The following is an 18,115-nucleotide window of genomic DNA, read 5'->3' as shown; positions in this document are numbered from 1 at the left end:
TTTAACCTACTTGAAATATACAGCATTTATGATTAAGGGTCTATAAATTGTTGTGAGACTAGTATTGCTGTAATCATGTACAAACGTAACTTACTTGATACTAAGTGCCAGCTACTGTTATTTGTCAAGAAACATGTTAAATGCTGCATAAAGCCTTGCAATCAGTAAATGTACTTAGAAATGGCACATTAATGCAAACTGTATAAGAAAAACATATATATATATATATATATATATATATATATATATAAAATGTATGTCTATATATGTATATATATACTGTTGAAGTCGTATAATTGGATGAACGAAAGTATATTGGTTTAATATTGGTTTGCCGTGCGTATTGCAAAGCGCACGCCAGGTAACACGTGGCGTGATGCGATCGCACTGTAAAATACGGACGCACACACTAGCATTTCAACATTTAGTTATTTATACAATTCATATTGGTTCCGTTACACTGTAATTTATGAGCAGATAGCATTTGGTATATTATTAGTTTATATAATATGATTATATGTACATTTTAGTGTTATTAAAGGTTTAGGTTATAGGAAAGGTGTCATGCCTGATATCATATTGAAGCTCTAATCATCAGCTGCTGTCCGGTGCAGTCGGCGAAGAGATCGCACATTGCATACTTTAGTTATTGATATTAGGGAATAAACCTTTGTATGATGCTGGCTATGAAAGGAGCAGACCCCCTGGAGAGACGACCCCCTCCTTTGGATTCCTTAGATTGAATCAGCCTATGAACTGTTTACCCTGAAGCCACCCTGTGCCTGGACCTATGGAAGCAAGCTACGTCATCTCTATTGTTCACAATGAAACACTGACTGTATATATTAGCTGCATCCCCCACCAGGGTCAGTCTACTCTGACCACAGTTATCTAACAGATACACTGTTCCATTGGGACCCATGGAAGCGCAGCGATTGCAGCGGTATGTATGTATGTAACTTTTGGTATTGGCTGTGCTGTACTGTACTTTATCATAATATAATAATGTATTGAATTGTTGATTATTTACATCTGCTAAAATAAACCACCATGTGCTATGTAAACATATACAATTGATTGGGCAATGCTTATTTTAAAATGATAGAATTACTTTAATAATTGGGGGCTCGTGAGTTTATGAGTTACGTTATCGGCAGGTATGTAACGCTTACGATATTCGGTTCCTCAACAAAGGGTGGATTGACGGACGCGTCGCATGGCAGGAAAGAATGTAATGTGTTCAAGACCTGTGGTTCACTTTGTGTTGAGAGACCGAATGTCCGTTGTTGCATAGACTGAAGGAACGCTAATTGGAATCTAGGGACAAGAAAGAAAAATGTTTCTTTTTATTGTTGTTTTATGTTTTAAAGTGTATTGCATTGCTGAGCGTATGTGTATTTCCTGCTGTGCGTACGCAAACTTCCGGTAGATTTTCCACGTGGTTAAACAATCGTCTTGATAGTTAGTATATGTGCATTGTATAATTACTTGTGAAAACCTCTGAGACATTATTACTGTTGTTGGGAACTTTCAATTTTCTGTGCAGAAAAGTTGTATAAGTGTGTGATTTTGTAACGTAGATACACTGTTATTATTCATTGTACTCAGTTGCTGTCTGACGAGGCGGATTGCCAGACTCAAGGACGGTATACAGGGCAGGTATACCGAATGCGAAAATTGAGTTTTCGCAAAGCGCTACCAATAGATCGCAAGGTTTGCTAATAATTAGTATTGGTAGGCTGTGCGATCTAACCGCATGACAACCATCAGTGCGAATTGGTGAAGCAGCTAGGAGGAATTATGTTGGAAAGGCTGGTTGATTGTATCGACTTTGTTCTCCCAGTTATAATAAACTCAGCAGATTTTTGTGGTTGAGCCAGGGTATTGAGGAGCTGATAGCCCTTGGGGCCCACAGTGATATTTCTGTATTAGGTATCCTCGCATGGTGCGAGAAAAGCGAGTGAACGCAGCTAAAGGAAATATGTTCACCGAGCATTACAGATCTCCAGCGGTGATTGTAGCAACAGAGTTGAAATTGTTGGGTGGAAAGAACAGAGCATTGTGGTGTGTCTGTATTCCACATAAAAGGGTTTTGTTGGCCGGAAGGAACAGAGCATTGCAGTGTGTCTGTGTTCCGGGTAGAAGGTATATTGTTCAACATGGGTGCTAAGCATACGCTAGAGATGGCCATTGTACTGCCTAAGGAAGGTCTTTTTGAGTCAGCGAGATTTCTCATGTGTGAAAAATATGGTGCATACGCAACTGTGTATTGTGACACGTGGGTCGAAATGACCAAAGATTGTGATAGGCCTTTCCCAACAACAGGGAGTTTTAATGCAGAGGTACTAAATACCGTAAAAGATAAAGTACGGTTGATTAAGTCAACGAAAGTGAGAAATGCACATAATCATTGTTTAAAATCGTGGCAAATGGAAGGTAACACGTGGCAGAGCAGCGAACGCACAGCGAAAGTAAGCGTACCGGAAACAAGCATACCGGAAGTGTGCGTTGCAAAGCGTGGCGAACTGAGCGCAAACACGCCCCCGACAAATTCGGTCGGGGCGGGAAGTACAGCCAATACCAAAAATGTAAAAACTGTAACTAGTAACTTGTATGTTGTTTTAAGTAATGTTAAAAGTAATGTTTCAGGACAAAGAAGAGGGACGGTCCCACCAGCAGGGGCAGCGGCTGAAAGTGGTGAGAATAATGAAAAGGTTAACACAGGGGGAGACATCCATTGTACTGCAGCAGCAATTTCAGCAACTAGTTCAGAACATAGTCATTTGGTAGACTTATATCCTGTCTGCACTACAACAGTTCCCAATGGGAAAGCGGACAGAGATGGTGACGTTCCCTTAAAACATGTAGCAAAGCATGATAAATGCCCTAGGTATGAAACATTTTCAATTTTGTCTGATTTCCCTGATCCTAGGAAAGATTTGACCAAATGTCAGCAGTTTATTAGATATTATGGTAATATGTATGAGCCAACTAATAACGATTGGCGAGTATTATTGAAGACCTGTCTTCCTCTCAATACTGATATACAAAAGTTCATTAAGGATTGTATGTTGGAGGAGGATGAATCATTAACCGAGGATGATAATCAGGACAATATAAGACAAATAATCACACGGTTGGCCATATATTTCCCAGTGATAGTGGACTGGAGTAAAATTTTTCTATCCAGCAAAAAGATAGTGAAAATACAACAGACTATTTTTGCAGAGCTCTAATAGAAATGGGCAAATAACATAAAAGATAATGTACACTACAGAGAGGTTGCTGTTAAAGTTCTAATGGATGGCCTCAGGGAAAACTTGAAAAGAAGGGTGCAAACTTCATTACCAAACTGGAAAGGAATCACTGTAAGTGCTCCCAGGGAGTCAGCTATAGAACATGATAGAAGTATGAATAAAGAGAAAGAGACACTAAGTGATAGGGTAATGATGGTAAGTATTCCAGCATTAGAGGGTCTGCACACCCGACCACCAGCATACAACCCACATAATAAGAAACATAGAAAAATCAGGTGTTTTAAGTGAAACGAAGAAGGCCGTTTCGCAAGAGATTGTAAAAAGGAAGAGAAACAACATAAGTTGAGGAAGTGTTTTCAATGCACTAAAATAGGACACCTAGCAAAACAGTGTGCAGACATGACAGGGACGTGTTTCTACTGCCGTAAGAAGGGACACATAAGTAGGAACTGTGTAGAGAGAAGAACGGATACCTGGGTTGGAAATCACATAGACATCCACAAAAGAGGCGTACACTTCTCTCAGAGGTTCCCCTACAATTGATTGCACACTCTGTAACAACTAATACTTTGGGGGAGAGTTATAGCCAACTCTAGAGTACAGGTCAGACCTGCAATTCTACAACAAGACAAGGTGAAGGTTAAAAAAAGTGGTGAGTATTAATGTGCAAAATGTAGAAAGAAATTTATTTAAAAGGTAATCTTTGTTGATTTTGTTTCTTTGTTTTATGTTGTCACATGTTTGCTTTCCTAAATCGCTGGCCGATGGAAAAGAATGGAAATGTTTGTTTTGTTTGCTGTTTTAAGATAACTATCTTGTTTTTCTTCTCACAGATAAAGGGGACAAAAAAGGAGTATAGACTTAGTGATTAGAGGGGTGAGATAGAGAAATAGAAGAATTACTCTTGAAAGACTAATTAACAATAGACAATTGGAACACTCTTTGTTTTAGGCTGCAGTGTCTCATGATAATTTGTTTGGCTCAGAATCATTATCCAACAATGAAGTATATACATACTTTGCTCCAAAATATCGTTTAGGTATCTCAGATGAGTCATCAACAGTTAAATTTTAAATTTCTCTATTATAAGTTAGGAAAGTCCGTTGAAAAGGTATGCAGTCAATGAGATACCGAGTTCTTAATGAACAAATGACGGACGACACTGGATTGCACGGTCAAGACCCCCTAGTCATTCTTGGGAGGGATCATAGTTAAATGAATACAGCCATTTCCCCATAGAGTCAGAGTCCAATCCAGCTGTCATTTTGTTGTAAAAAAATCTCCCTTTCTGCATGTATGTTTGTATTCAAATCTTTATATTCCCATTATTCATTGCTTTCCTATTTCTCATTCTTTACACAAACGCTAGTACCTCTCTCTCCCTCTCTCTCCCTCTCTCTCCCTTTCTCTCTCTCTCTCTCTCTCTGCTCTGGTAGAGATAAAATCAGACACAGTCTCAACAATGGGGCTAAAACATATTTTTATTTTTTTACATAAGACAAATTCAGAGATACACACACTAGATTGACATGAGTTACAGAAACAGTCAGGGGTTTTGTTTTCATGTGTATAGAAACTGCTGATTTTAAGCAGAAAGGTTCTGTTGTGGAAATACGATTCATGTTTTATAGATTGCATATCTGTTTTTTTTTGTTTTTGTTTTTGTTTTATGATTCGTGCCTCCTGTACAAAAATGTGCCTTTATATGGAGGCACAAAGGGTGGATAGGAGATTGCTGGAGGTTAGGCATACAGATATGCATCTCTGTATAGAACATTGGAGTAGGATTTATACCACAAGATATGACATAATGTGAAACCCTAGAAAATGTAGAATTTTCATGTTTTATATTTTTTTTACTGTTAGACAGGCATGTACTGGATACTGTTATATTTGAAGAAAGTGTTATAGAAATAGACCCCTTTGCCTTTCCCACTTAGTCAAGTAGCTGAATGTGAGGTACTGAGAATGACATGTGAGTTGGCAGAGGGAAAAATCGATTGATATACATTGGTCTTCAGCATTTTTCTAGTCTAGGGGGCGATGTTGAGGTGACTGAGAAATTGTTTTATAGCAATACCAGCACATGATTAAGACACTACATAGAGGACTTTATACAGTGACACAGTTACCAACTGAAGTAGCTGCTAGTAAAGTCCACAATTACACACACCACCATACATGGCTGTCACACCAGGGCGAACATAGCTGTCAAATAGACAGCAGGGTTTTATGTGACAGCTAACAGATCTATGTTTTGTTTTGTTTTTCGTTGTATTGTTTTAGTTTTAAAATGTGAACACACACACACATGCACGCATACACATATTGGTTAATATAGGAAGATTTGTGTTACCTGAAGGATAAACTGTCTGGAAGGTGAAGAGATGTGGTGAGGAGTCTGGTGGACTCTGGAGAGATGGACAAGGTAGACCAATAGAGCCATCCCATATCCCTCCTGCTGATGGGTTTTCCTCCAGGTAAAACAAATACACATCATCCAATTACCAGCATGCAGGATCCTCAAGTATACACTGGTGTACCAATGAAATATGTCTGGGTAAAGGTGTATTGAAATGTGTCTAATGTATTACTGTGTCATACTCAAAACTTTTGTTATTCAATGTGATAGTCCTAGAGTTATAATAGATGATAGGGGTATTCATGTTATTGATAATAGAGGTATAATGTATGAGTAGTGGTAACAAATCACATACTTTCAGTTAGCCATAAACCAGTGTGAACATAAAGTAGTGGTACTCGGTAGAACAAATTGAATAGATTAAGAGTTGGAACTTGATTGAAGTGACTGATAGCTTCGGCCACTAGTACTTTCCCGCTACCAAAAGATCACTCCTGGGCAGACTCCTAACCTGTCAGTTTTTGAAATGTTCTTGACCCCTCGTGAGATGAGATTGTAACTGGGAGGCTAGGTTAGATCTTGAGAGAAGGTAAATAGTGAGACAGCAACAAAGAACATCCAAAACACTGTTTCCTGAAAAGTCACACTAACTGTCAGGATGTTGGATCGGGAGAGTAAGTTGTGTAGCAGAAATTTCTTAAGCTTAGGTTATTTGACAGACAGGTACCAGCTGTAGGCTACCAGCATCACGGCTTCAAGGGTAGCAGAGACACACTGGTGCCCATTCCACCCACTGCAGAGGGGCCAACACTCAGAGAAGGGTCCAAGGGCACTCATGAGTCTGTACTGGAAGGTCTCGAATGCAGTTAGTAGCACCTGAGCCAAAGGCTAAGACTGTTGTCCAGCATGAAGTTGTAGTTTTTCCTGTTTTGTGTTCTCTCATTTCATTCTCTTCTCAGGGCGGTTAATTCTTTTGATTATTAGCTGGAGACAGAGACTGGTTCAGGTAATGATACGGAGGTATTGGGGAGGAAGAAGTTAGTAGCATAATCAGTCCAGCCAATTACTCTATTCAATTCAGGGGTAAAGGAAAATTTAGAAACCTTGGAGCTTGGAGAAAGTGATGATGCTATTGATGAACATGAAGTGTTTAAATGTATTCTGAACTTAAAGACATGCGTTGGACAGAAGAACCTGTTAAACTTGAAGAACTGTAGTAGAGAATTCTGTATAGCTGATACATGTTCTACTGTACCTTGTACCTTTCCAAATAATGTATTTGTCACGGGCACTAGGAGTCTTTACCCAGGGATCACCAGATGATAAGCTTACCAGAGCAGTATAGGTGGTAATATGGTACTCTGGTAGCGGGGTGATCACGGAACAGGAGACAGCAGATGATAGAGATGCTCGGGAAAGTCTATGACTAGCAGCACTGGTAATATATATGTAGAAATACACGAGGAACTGAATGGACAAAGGACACGTGAGGGTAGTCAGTGGTCTGTGGTAGCAAGTTGTACCACTGCTATAGTGAGGAGGAATGTCCAACAGAAACGAGGAGGTGATGAGAGTCAGCGGTCTGCGTTTAGCAAGTTGTACCACTGTCTGGGTGAAGGAATAGAATCCAGGTGAAGGTATCCGGGGAGTCAGTGGTCTGCGTTAGCAAGTTGTACCACTGCTATGTGAGAGGACACTGGCACAGGTGACACAGGAAACAGGAATCAGTGGTCTGCCTCTAGCAAGTTGTACCACTGAATATATGAGTGAGGAGGAGCACGGGGAGAGACTGCAATACAGAAGATACACGGGCACCTTGAACTTGATCCACAATGACATGCACAATATAGTAATGACTGAACAGCACTGCAATAATACAAAGTCATAGAAACTTATCCGGGCAAAAGATAACACAGTCAATGATGGCAAAAGTCTCAGCGGATAGTAAGCTCCAGAGGAGAACAACTCAGTCCAGCAAGATATGCAATACACCAGCACAGTCAATGAGAAGTATGCATACCGTGGTTCAGGAGCAGGCTGTCAGACAGGAGTGCAGAGATACCTGAACGGCTGGAGGCCGGCAGGATGCGAAGTCCCTGGAGGGTGAAGCGGTAATCAAGTAGGTGCAGCGCACAGGTAGCTGGACCAGCAGGGGAACAAATACTCAGGAAGCAGTAGTATGTAGAACTGGACTCCTGGAGGACCCTGAAGTGTAGCGATGGTCTAGACGAGATGAAAGCAGTGAGGCGCAGATCCGATGCAGACTGGCGAGTAGACACCAGCAGGAACACTGAGAAGCACGGAGAGCGGATCAGCTGCTGCAGACACGAGTAGAACTGAGGAGTAGCAGCCAGCAGGACTCTGCAGGTACACGGAGGTAGCGGATAGCAACCAGCAGGTGCAGCCACGATGAAACACGGGAGAGTAGAGCTGAGCTGGAACTGTTGAGCACGGAGAGCAGCGGATAGGGATCAGTTGTAGCAGTCTCGAGGAAACACAGGAGAGTTGAGATGAGCTGAAGACTGTAGCGCACGGAGGCAGCGGATAGGAATCAGCCAAACAGTCACGATGAAACACAGAAGAGTTGAAGTGGTCTGAGGACTGTAGTGCACGGAGGCAGCGGATAGGAATCAGCTAACAGTCACGAGGAAACACAGGAGAGTTGAAGTGGTCTGAGGACTGTAGTGCACGGAGGCAGCGGATAGGAATCAGCTAACAGTCACGATGAAACACAGGAGAGTTGGAGTGGTCTGGAAACCACAGGAGTAGAAGTGGTCTGGAAACCACAGGAATCAGCAGCGCTGAATACACGAGGAAACACAGGAACACCTTCAGAGGCTCATGGGGAATAAGACTCCAAGATCAGGCCCCGAGGTATGGACAGCAGGTGCTTTAAATAGGGAGTATTGCCTGATCAGCCAATTAAGTAAAGGGACAGGTACTGAAGGTTTTGAAAGGGCTGCGGATGCGCAGACCCTCAGGATGGTGGACGGCCACGGTTCCTAAACACACGGGAAGAAGCACTCACAGTCTGGTGAGTGACAGTACCCCCCCTTTTAAAAGTGGGCACAGAACACCTGGAACCGGGCTTGTCCGGATTTTTGGACTAAAACTTCTTAAGAAGAGCTGGGGCGTTGAGATCTTCAGCTTTGATCCATGAACGCTCCTCAGGACCAAAGCCCTTCCAATGAACGAGGAAACGGAGAACTCCTCGCGAAATTTTTGCGTCCAATACATGAGTAATCTCGAAATCTTCCTCCTGATGAACTTGAACTGGCTGAGGTGCTGAAGGAGGAGCCGAGAAACGGTTGATGATGAGAGGTTTGAGCAAGGACACATGGAAGGCGTTGGAAATACGAAGGTTCTTAGGAAGTAGAAGTTTGAAACAAACTGGATTTATCACTTGAATGATCCTATATGGACCAATAAAACGGGGAGCGAATTTCATAGATGGGACCCTCAAACGAATATTTTTGGTAGATAACCAGACACGATCTCCAATTTTCAGTGGTGGAATAGCCCGCCTCTTCTTATCTGCGAAAGATTTATATTTGGCAGATGTCTTCTTTAAACAGGTTTTGACCTGAGACCAAATATTTTTGAAGGTCTGACAAACAGTCTCTACAACAGGAACTTGGGTGGGAGGGAGGGCAGGAAATTCCGGAAAAGACGGATGGTGACCGTAAACCACCAGCACTTGACTTTTTGAAGATGACTCCTGAGATCCATCTTCAACGTCCGAGGACGTCACGAACGCCCGATGAGGAGGAAGGCGTTCAGACTGAACCTTATCGCACAGATCCGTAGATGAAGGATCCTGTGGAGGAGGACCTGGTGGAATAGACGACTGCTGTCTTTTGAATGGAACCACTTGAGAGAGACAACGATGATGACATTCAGCTCCCCAAGACGTAACTTGAGAAGAGTGCCAATCAATCTGGGGAGAATGACGTTGAAGCCATGGAAGGCCTAAGACAATCGGACTTGTCGTAACAGGAAGAATTAAAAACTAAATCTCTTCATGGTGTAACACACCAATCTGAAGCGTTACTGGAGACGTACTCTGGGTGATGAGACCATTGATGAGACGTGATCCATCTATAGCAGTCACAGTAATCGGTGTTTTCAAAGTAATCACTGGTAGGGACCATTGATTCACTAGGGATTTAGAAATGAAATTTCCTGCTGCTCCAGAATCAATCAGTGCTTGAGACTCAAAGGATTTGGTAGCAAAGGAAATCGTAACATCAAAAGCGCAGACTTTTAATTTCGTAGAAGATGGAGAGGACTCCAGGGACCCTAACCTTATCTCCCCAGTATTGGTTAGAGCCCGGCATTTCCTGGGACAAGAATTGAGCATATTCGTGGAATCAGCACAATAGATACAAAGTCTATTCTTTATTCTTCGGTCCCTCTCCTCTAAAGTTAATTTGGAGCGACCTATCTCCATGGGTATCACCGGAGATGAAACTGGGTGAAATTGAGGTACCGAGCGAAAAGGCGCTTTGAAAGAAGTTACTTTTTCAGAATCATTCTCACGAAACCTCATGTCCACACGAAGGCAAAGGAAAATCAAGTCATCCAAAGAGGAGGGTACTTCTTGTGAGGTCAGTGCGTTTTTAATTTTATCGGAGAGCCCCTGCCAGAAGGCGGCAATTAACGCTTCAGTGTTCCACTGAAGTTCAGAGGCTAGAATCCTAAATTGAATGACGTACTGTCTTACTGTATGAGAACCCTGACGTAGACGGAGGATGCTGGAAGCAGCGGAGATGACACGACCTGGTTCATCGAATACACTTCGGAACGTGGAAATAAATTTGGCACTATCCTGTAATAATGGGTCATTCCTTTCCCACAGAGGGGAAGCCCATGCGAGAGCTTGTCCAGAAAACAATGAAATAAGATAGGCCACTCTGGAACGATGGGTAGAAAAATTTTGAGGTTGAAGCTCAAAATGAACAGAGCATTGAGTAAGAAAACCCCTACATGTTTTGGGGTCTCCATCATACTTTGACGGAGTAGGCAGGTGAAGCGTGGAAGCCGTAGACACCTGGGATGGCACTGGGGAAACGGAGGAAGGCACAGGAGCATCAACAGTAGCTGTGGCATCTTGCCCAGACGTTCTTTGGGAGGCTAACGCCTGGTAACACCGCAGTAAATGCCGTTGGCGAACTTCCTGTTGCTCAATACGGGGTAACCAAATGCCGCAGCATCTCTTTGGCTGTAGGTTCCGTATCTGGGTCTGTCATGGCCTGATCTTACTGTCACGGGCACTAGGAGTCTTTATTATTATTATTATTATTATTAATATTTATTTATAAGGCGCCACAAGGCATCCGCAGCGCCGTACAGAGACAAACAAAATCACAATACAATGGGAGACAGCACAGTACAGTAAACACAGCAACTCAGTACGCTCAATGCACAGCTAGAGAGGGCGGGGAAGGGGGAGGGAGGATCCGCAAACGACGGGGCCCAAGAAGGAGGGCGCGGAAGACAGGGAGACCCCCAGGGGGGAGGAGGGAGCGAGAGTGGACGTGGGGTGGAGGACCCTCGAGGAGGAGGGCTAAGTAGCTGGAGAGCAGAGTTAGAAGTGATGGAAACAGGAGGAGAGATGGCCCTGCTCAGAGGAGCGTACAATCTAAGGGGAGGGGTGGACAGACAGAGAGACGCAGGGGAGAGAGGGAGAGTAGGGGGACAGAGGCAGAAGATAAGGTAGGAAGTTAAGTGGGAGACAGAAAGGCTTTAAGAAAAAGGTGGGTTTTTAGGGCCCGTTTGAAGCTGGACAGATTAGGGGAAGTTCTGATGGAGGGAGGGAGCTTGTTCCAGTGGAGGGGGGCAGCGCGGGCGAAGTTTTGGATACGCGCGTGGGAGGAGGTTATAAGGGGGGAAGAGAGGCGACTGTCAGAGGCAGAACGGAGAGGGCGGGATGGAGCATGAATAGAGAGGAGGGTGGAGATGTAGGGCGCAGTGGAGTTGGCGAGGGCCTTGTAGGTGAGTGTGAGGAGCTTAAAGAGGATTCTGAAGGGGAATGGGAGCCAGTGAAGGGCTAGGTAGAGGGGGGAGACAAAAGAGGAGCGGCAAGAGAGGAAAATAAGCCTAGCTGCAGCGTTAAGGACGGATCGAAGGGGATCGAGATGAGAGTGGGGGAGGCCAGTAAGGAGGAGGTTGCAGTAGTCCAGGCGGGAGATGATCAGAGAGTGGATAAGGCATTTGGTGGCATCTTGGGAGAGGAAGGGCCGGATGCGAGAGATGTTGCGCAGCTGGAAGCGGCAGGATTCAGCAAGAGAGAGGATGTGGGGGCCAAAGGAGAGAGAGTAGTCGAGGATGACACCAAGGCAGCGAAGTTGGGGGACAGGGGAGATAGAGGTGTTGTCGACAGTGATGGAGAGGTCAGAAGGGGATGGGGTATGAGAGGGAGGAAAAACTATGAGCTCAGTTTTGGCAAGGTTAAGTTTGAGAGGTGACTGCTGCAATCACATGACCTCGTGACGACAGAAGGTCCTTTCGAAGAAGCAAAGCCCACTAGAAAGCTGACTTTTCTCTATCTGGCAAATGATGTCATTCAAAATAGCAAGAGAAAAGGACCTGAATTCACAAAAGACTTTGCACCTGTTATAGTAGATGCATTCAAACATGTTTCAAGATTAAGTGACAAGCGGATTACCGCAGTTAGTGCATCAGCACACTCCATGCAACTTATAGATTGACAATGCGGTCAGCCAATCAGTGACAAGTAAAACGACTGAGAGCCGTATAAATAAACATCCACCACTCTTGGAATCATCTCCCTTGAAAAAGTCTATCAGACGAAACGCGTTGGGGCTCCTCCTACACCAATCTATTGGCCAATAGGATATTCCGGATGTGACCTCGCACCCGGAAGTTAGAACTGGAAGCGTGTTCCACGCTTGCTTTTGTCACCACCTCTTATCAATAGCGGGACTGATCACCCGCTATTGTGAGGGCTTTAGCATCTGAACACTAACAACTCCTATAACCACGCAGCAGGACACTTTGGGACTGATCTAATACTGAACACTGCACAGCAAAACGCAAGTATCGATATCAATTCCACGTGGAGCCAGTCGGATACACATACTGACAGTTCGTTCAGCTGTGTGTCTGGAACAACTCTCCAACTATTACACTACTGGGACTGCCATATATATATATCCATTAATTGCACTTTATTGTTTTATCATTCTGTCAGCCAATTTAAGTGTTAAATTTATATTCATTTATGGTAATATCTGGTTCATCAGTGAGTGTTGAGCCAGTATTTTAATAATATATACATGTCAGAATTATATGTATATTAACCATTGTTTAATGTTTTTTAAAATTTTTATAATAATGTATCATTATCCATAGGATGTGTTTTATGTACAGGTATTTACATGGTAGTTACCATTATAGGGAATAACAAATAATAAAAAATTGTTGCCTTTAACCCGCCTTGATATAAATATATTTACCAGATCCCACATATTTACTCAGTTTATTATTATTTTAGATATCGTGAGTCAGTGAGCGCATTAGGTTTTGCTTTGTTTAGGTTATTACTAGGGAGGGATCCCTAGCCCTGATTGCAGCTCCTGCAACATCAGGAGGTGAGCGCATAGTCTTTAATATTCCTTCTAGCCAAGGTTAAGTTTGAGGAATCGAGAGGACATCCAGGAGGAGATGGCAGAGAGGCAGGCGGACACCCTAGAGAGGAGGGAGGGAGAGAGATCAGGAGAGGAGAGGTATAGTTGAGTGTCGTCAGCGTAAAGGTGGTAGCTGAAGCCGAAGGAGCTGATGAGTTCACCCAGGGAGGAGGTGTATAGAGAGAAGAGTAAGGGTCCCAGAACAGAGCCCTGAGGGACCCCGACTGGAAGGGTGAATGGGGGGGAGAGAGACCCAGAGGTGGTGACAGAGAAGGAACGGTGAGTAAGGTAAGAGGTGAACCAGGACAGGACTGGGCCGGAGAGGCCGAAAGACTGGAGGGTGTGAAAGAGGAGGGGGTGGTCAACGGTGTCAAAGGCTGCAGAGAGGTCAAGGAGGATGAGAAGGGAGAAGTGGCCCCTGGCTTTTGCAGAGAGGAGGTCATTGGTGACTTTAGCCAGGGCAGTTTCAGTGGAGTGGAGGGGGCGGAAACCAGACTGGAGAGGATCAAGGAGGCAGTATTCAGAAAGGTAGGAGGTGAGACGGCTGCAGACGAGCCTCTCGAGAATTTTGGAGGCAAAAGGGAGAAGAGATATGGGGCGATAGTTCGAGAGAGAAGTGGGGTCGAGATTAGGTTTCTTAAGAATGGGGGATACGAGAGCATGTTTGAAGGAGGAGGGGAAGATGCCAGTGGAGAGGGAGAGATTAAAGAGGTGAGCGAGGTGGGAGCAGGTGGTGGGGGAAAGGGAGCGAAGAAGGTGGGAGGGGATGGGATCCAGGGGGCAGGTAGTGGGGGGGAGGATAAAATGAGAGAGTGGACTTCCTCGCCGGTGGTTTAATATTGGTTTGCCGTGCGTATTGTGAAGCGTACGCCAGGTAACATGTGGCGTGATGCGATCGCACGGTAAAATACGCACGCACACACTAGCATTACAACATTTAGTTATTTATACAATTCATATTGGTTCCGTTACACTGTAATTTATGAGCAGATAGCATTTGGTTTATTATTAGTTTATATAATATGATTATATGTACATTTTAGTGTTATTAAAGGTTTAGGTTATAGGAAAGGTGTCATGCCTGATATCATATTGAAGCCCTAATCATCAGCAGCTGTCCGGTACAGTCGGCGAAGAGATCGCACGTTCCATACTTTAGTTATTGGTAGTAGGGAATAAACCTTTGTATGATGCTGGCTATGAAAGGAGCAGACCCCCTGGAGAGACGACCCCCTCCTTTGGATTCCTTAGATTGAATCAGCCTATGAACTGTTTACCCTGAAGCCACCCTGTGCCTGGACCTATGGAAGCAAGCTACGTCATCTCTATTGTTCACAATGAAACACTGACTGTATATATTAGCTGTATCCCCCACCAGGGTCAGTCTACTCTGACCACAGTTATCTAACAGATACACTGTTCCATTGGGACCCATGGAAGCGCAGCGATTGCAGCGGTATGTATGTATGTAACTTTTGGTATTGGCTGTGCTGTACTGTACTTTATCATAATATAATAATGTATTGAATTGTTGATTATTTACATCTGCTAAAATAAACCACCATGTGCTGTGGAAACATATACGATTGATTGGGCAATGCTTATTTTAAAACGATAGAATTACTTTAATATTACATATACAAAATGTATGTATGTATGTATGTATATATATATATATATATATATATATATATATATATATATATATATATATATGGAAAAATGAAGACCCATGTGGGGATGAATGCTTTTAAACTACAGGCATGCATCATACATCATAGCACTTACCCTTAAGGGTTAACCTTTTCCCTAGGATTCGAAAGACCCAATGATGTTTTTGTGGGAGGAGTTAGATCATTCCCCTTTCGCTCTAGTCTCTTCAGGGTCATTTGTGTAGGTGCCCAGGTTATCGTTTGTGGAAGCATTCCTCTGGAGCCAAAAGGAGTGTAGTTTTTCTGACACCTTTAAGATATCGCCAGGGTTCAGGGCCGGCTGGCCACCTCAAGTTAATGTTTGGTATTGACTGGTAGCTGTTGCAACACCTGCTGGCGTTGCCACCATTTCTTCCTTTATAGCTAATTAAAACTGTGACCTTAGGGCGTCAACCGTGTCTTTATTTCTGGTTCATGGGTTGAGCTGATAGTTCGAGGGAAAAAGGTTTTTTAGGTGCTCTTAGGGAATGTTGGTCATTGGCATTTAATATATATATATAATACATATATATATATATATATATATATATATATATATATATATATATATATGTATATACATATATATATATATATATATATATATATATATATATATATATATATATATAGATAGATAGGTAGATAGATAGATACTGTATATTACAGCCATAGTAATTAATACATATATCACAATCCTAGTAATTAATGAACTCTGAATGATTCTCACAAAGAAAATAAATATTAATCAGTAGTAGCAATGAAAATATACAGAATACAAAACAATCACCTTAAAGTGCAGTATTGATGCTAACAATAATGTATTATAATACAAAACATCAATGAACAAGAATAAACATGTACAGTTGGACACAATTTATGGCAAAGACGTAGGTATAAATCACAGTACATCCTTGAAAAGTGCTTAAAATACCTGCAAGTCTGCGTAGTATGCAAATTACATACATTTGAATGTCTTATGCTTAAGTGTATGATATTCATGCATTCAAATACAAGCATTAGGCTGTTCCATCAAGGACCGGTGGTATAACAGTAAAACGTGTATTCTAAGACATCGCACACATCTCTTTTTAACCAATTTATTTCCTCACATAATTCCAGGGTAGCAAGCTGGCATCCGCTTGATCTCGGGCAGGCATTACAGTGCTAAAAAACTCACTCAACAAACACTCAACCTGATCTATTAAGAGCTTCATTTCTCACCATCAACTCTACTTGAGGCCCATATTGTCATAGCCAAGAAACCCATTATTTGTACCAATTTGGTTAATTTGGCATATATAAAGGATTAGGTGTACTATAAATAATCATCACTGAATATTTTTATCTGTTGTGGAAATCAAAGAAATCCAACTCAGAGTGAATGACACCTGTTTCAACATATTGAAAAAGTGTGTATCTCCTCAATAACATAAGAGCTTTCTCAGATAGCAACACAAAAAATACTAACATTTAGCTTTGCAAATTCATGATTTGACATTTGCAATAACCCAATATACCATTCCTACAGGCACAACATTATACAAGCAAAGCTATCAAACATGTATCTTAAATGTAGATTAGACTAATAATAATATATTACTTTTCCAGTGGCAGCAAGGAAAATGTAAGTGAATGGAATTTGATAGTTTTAGAATGAAGGCAGTATGAAAAGTGGCAGTATGGCATACCACCGTATACCAGCCCACTTCAACCACCGCTTATCACCATGTAAATGCCACACAATGGGTCTGGCAATTTCATTGGAATTCCTTAAATGACAAAATGGAAGCCACTTGGACTGTCCACTAATCAAAATGATTTGGATATAGATAAAACAATTTGCAACAAACAAACAGGTACACTTTTTACCTTTATTCCTTGAATACGACTTGCATGCCATCCAAAACAGCAAAATTCACAAAACGAAGCAAAAAACTATTGATAATATCAGCAATAGGTAGGAAACGTATACTACAAATGTGGATATTTCATAACCCCCTATTCTCTATTTATAGAAACACTATTTTTTGTATACAAAATGGTCTGGCTGGAAGACACCCTTCACAAAAAAAAGTTAGCAAATTCTTAAAATTATGGGAAAGTTACATAGAAATACTTCCCCTCATTACCAAATAAAAAAATAAAGAAAGTTTCCAACATTACTCCATGTACAAAGCTAGAATGTTGTTGACAGAGCCAACAATTTTATCATAAAGATGTGAATTCATCATATGATTTCATCAACCACACTCAAAACACAGGCCACGCTGAACGCTATGTTTCGTTTCTTTCATTATTGACAATTTAGCTTAACTATTAAAAGTACTTCATGCTTAAATCATTGTTTATATCCACTTAGCACCTACAATCATTCTCAAGAAATTGTTTCCTTATATGTCAAATTTAGGATTTGAGTCTGCATCTGTAGGACCCACTGTGTCAAAAGGGGCAGTTTGCCACAGACTATTAAAGAAAAGACTAATAGTTTGCCTGGAAATCTGCAGGCTCAGGCTACAGACAGGGATAAGTCTGCACACTGTTACACACACACACACACACACACACACACACACACACCGACACACACACACACACACACACACACACCAACACAGGTTTAATTAATTAAGGGAACAGCTAGTGCAGTGCTTGGGAAGAAGCTTAAATAGCTGGACTCCAAAAACATACTAGTAGGTTAATTGGCTGCTATCAAAATTGACCCTTTTCTCTCTCTCTATCTGTCTGTGTGTGTGTATGTTAGCGAATTTAGAATGTAAGCTCCAATGGGGCAGGGACTGATGTGAATGAGTTCTCTGTACAGCGCTGCGGAATCAGTGGCACTATATAAATAAATGGTGATGATATGATGATGACTTGTGCTGTGGGTGGTTCGACCAATGCTAATGAGTGGCCGGTGTCCAGTAAGGGAACTATCTGTCTAGTTAACATTAGGATCGCATGCCTTTGTAAACATTTTTGGTGTGATTGCTGAAACTACTGCAGTAGCTGTTCATTCCATGCCTGAATAAAAAAGCAAACTGGTTCAGCAAACCTGTGTCAGCAGCATTTGTTTGGCATGCTTGTCACATCACAAAATCTTAAACACTATGATACAAATTAGACATAATGGGCTTGATTTTGGTCGGATGCATG

The sequence above is a fragment of the Mixophyes fleayi genome, chromosome 6 (assembly GCF_038048845.1).
Source record: "Mixophyes fleayi isolate aMixFle1 chromosome 6, aMixFle1.hap1, whole genome shotgun sequence".
Classification (NCBI taxonomy): domain Eukaryota; kingdom Metazoa; phylum Chordata; class Amphibia; order Anura; family Limnodynastidae; genus Mixophyes; species Mixophyes fleayi.
The sequence above is the reverse complement of the archived record's forward strand: the minus strand, read 5'-3'. Positions refer to the sequence as shown.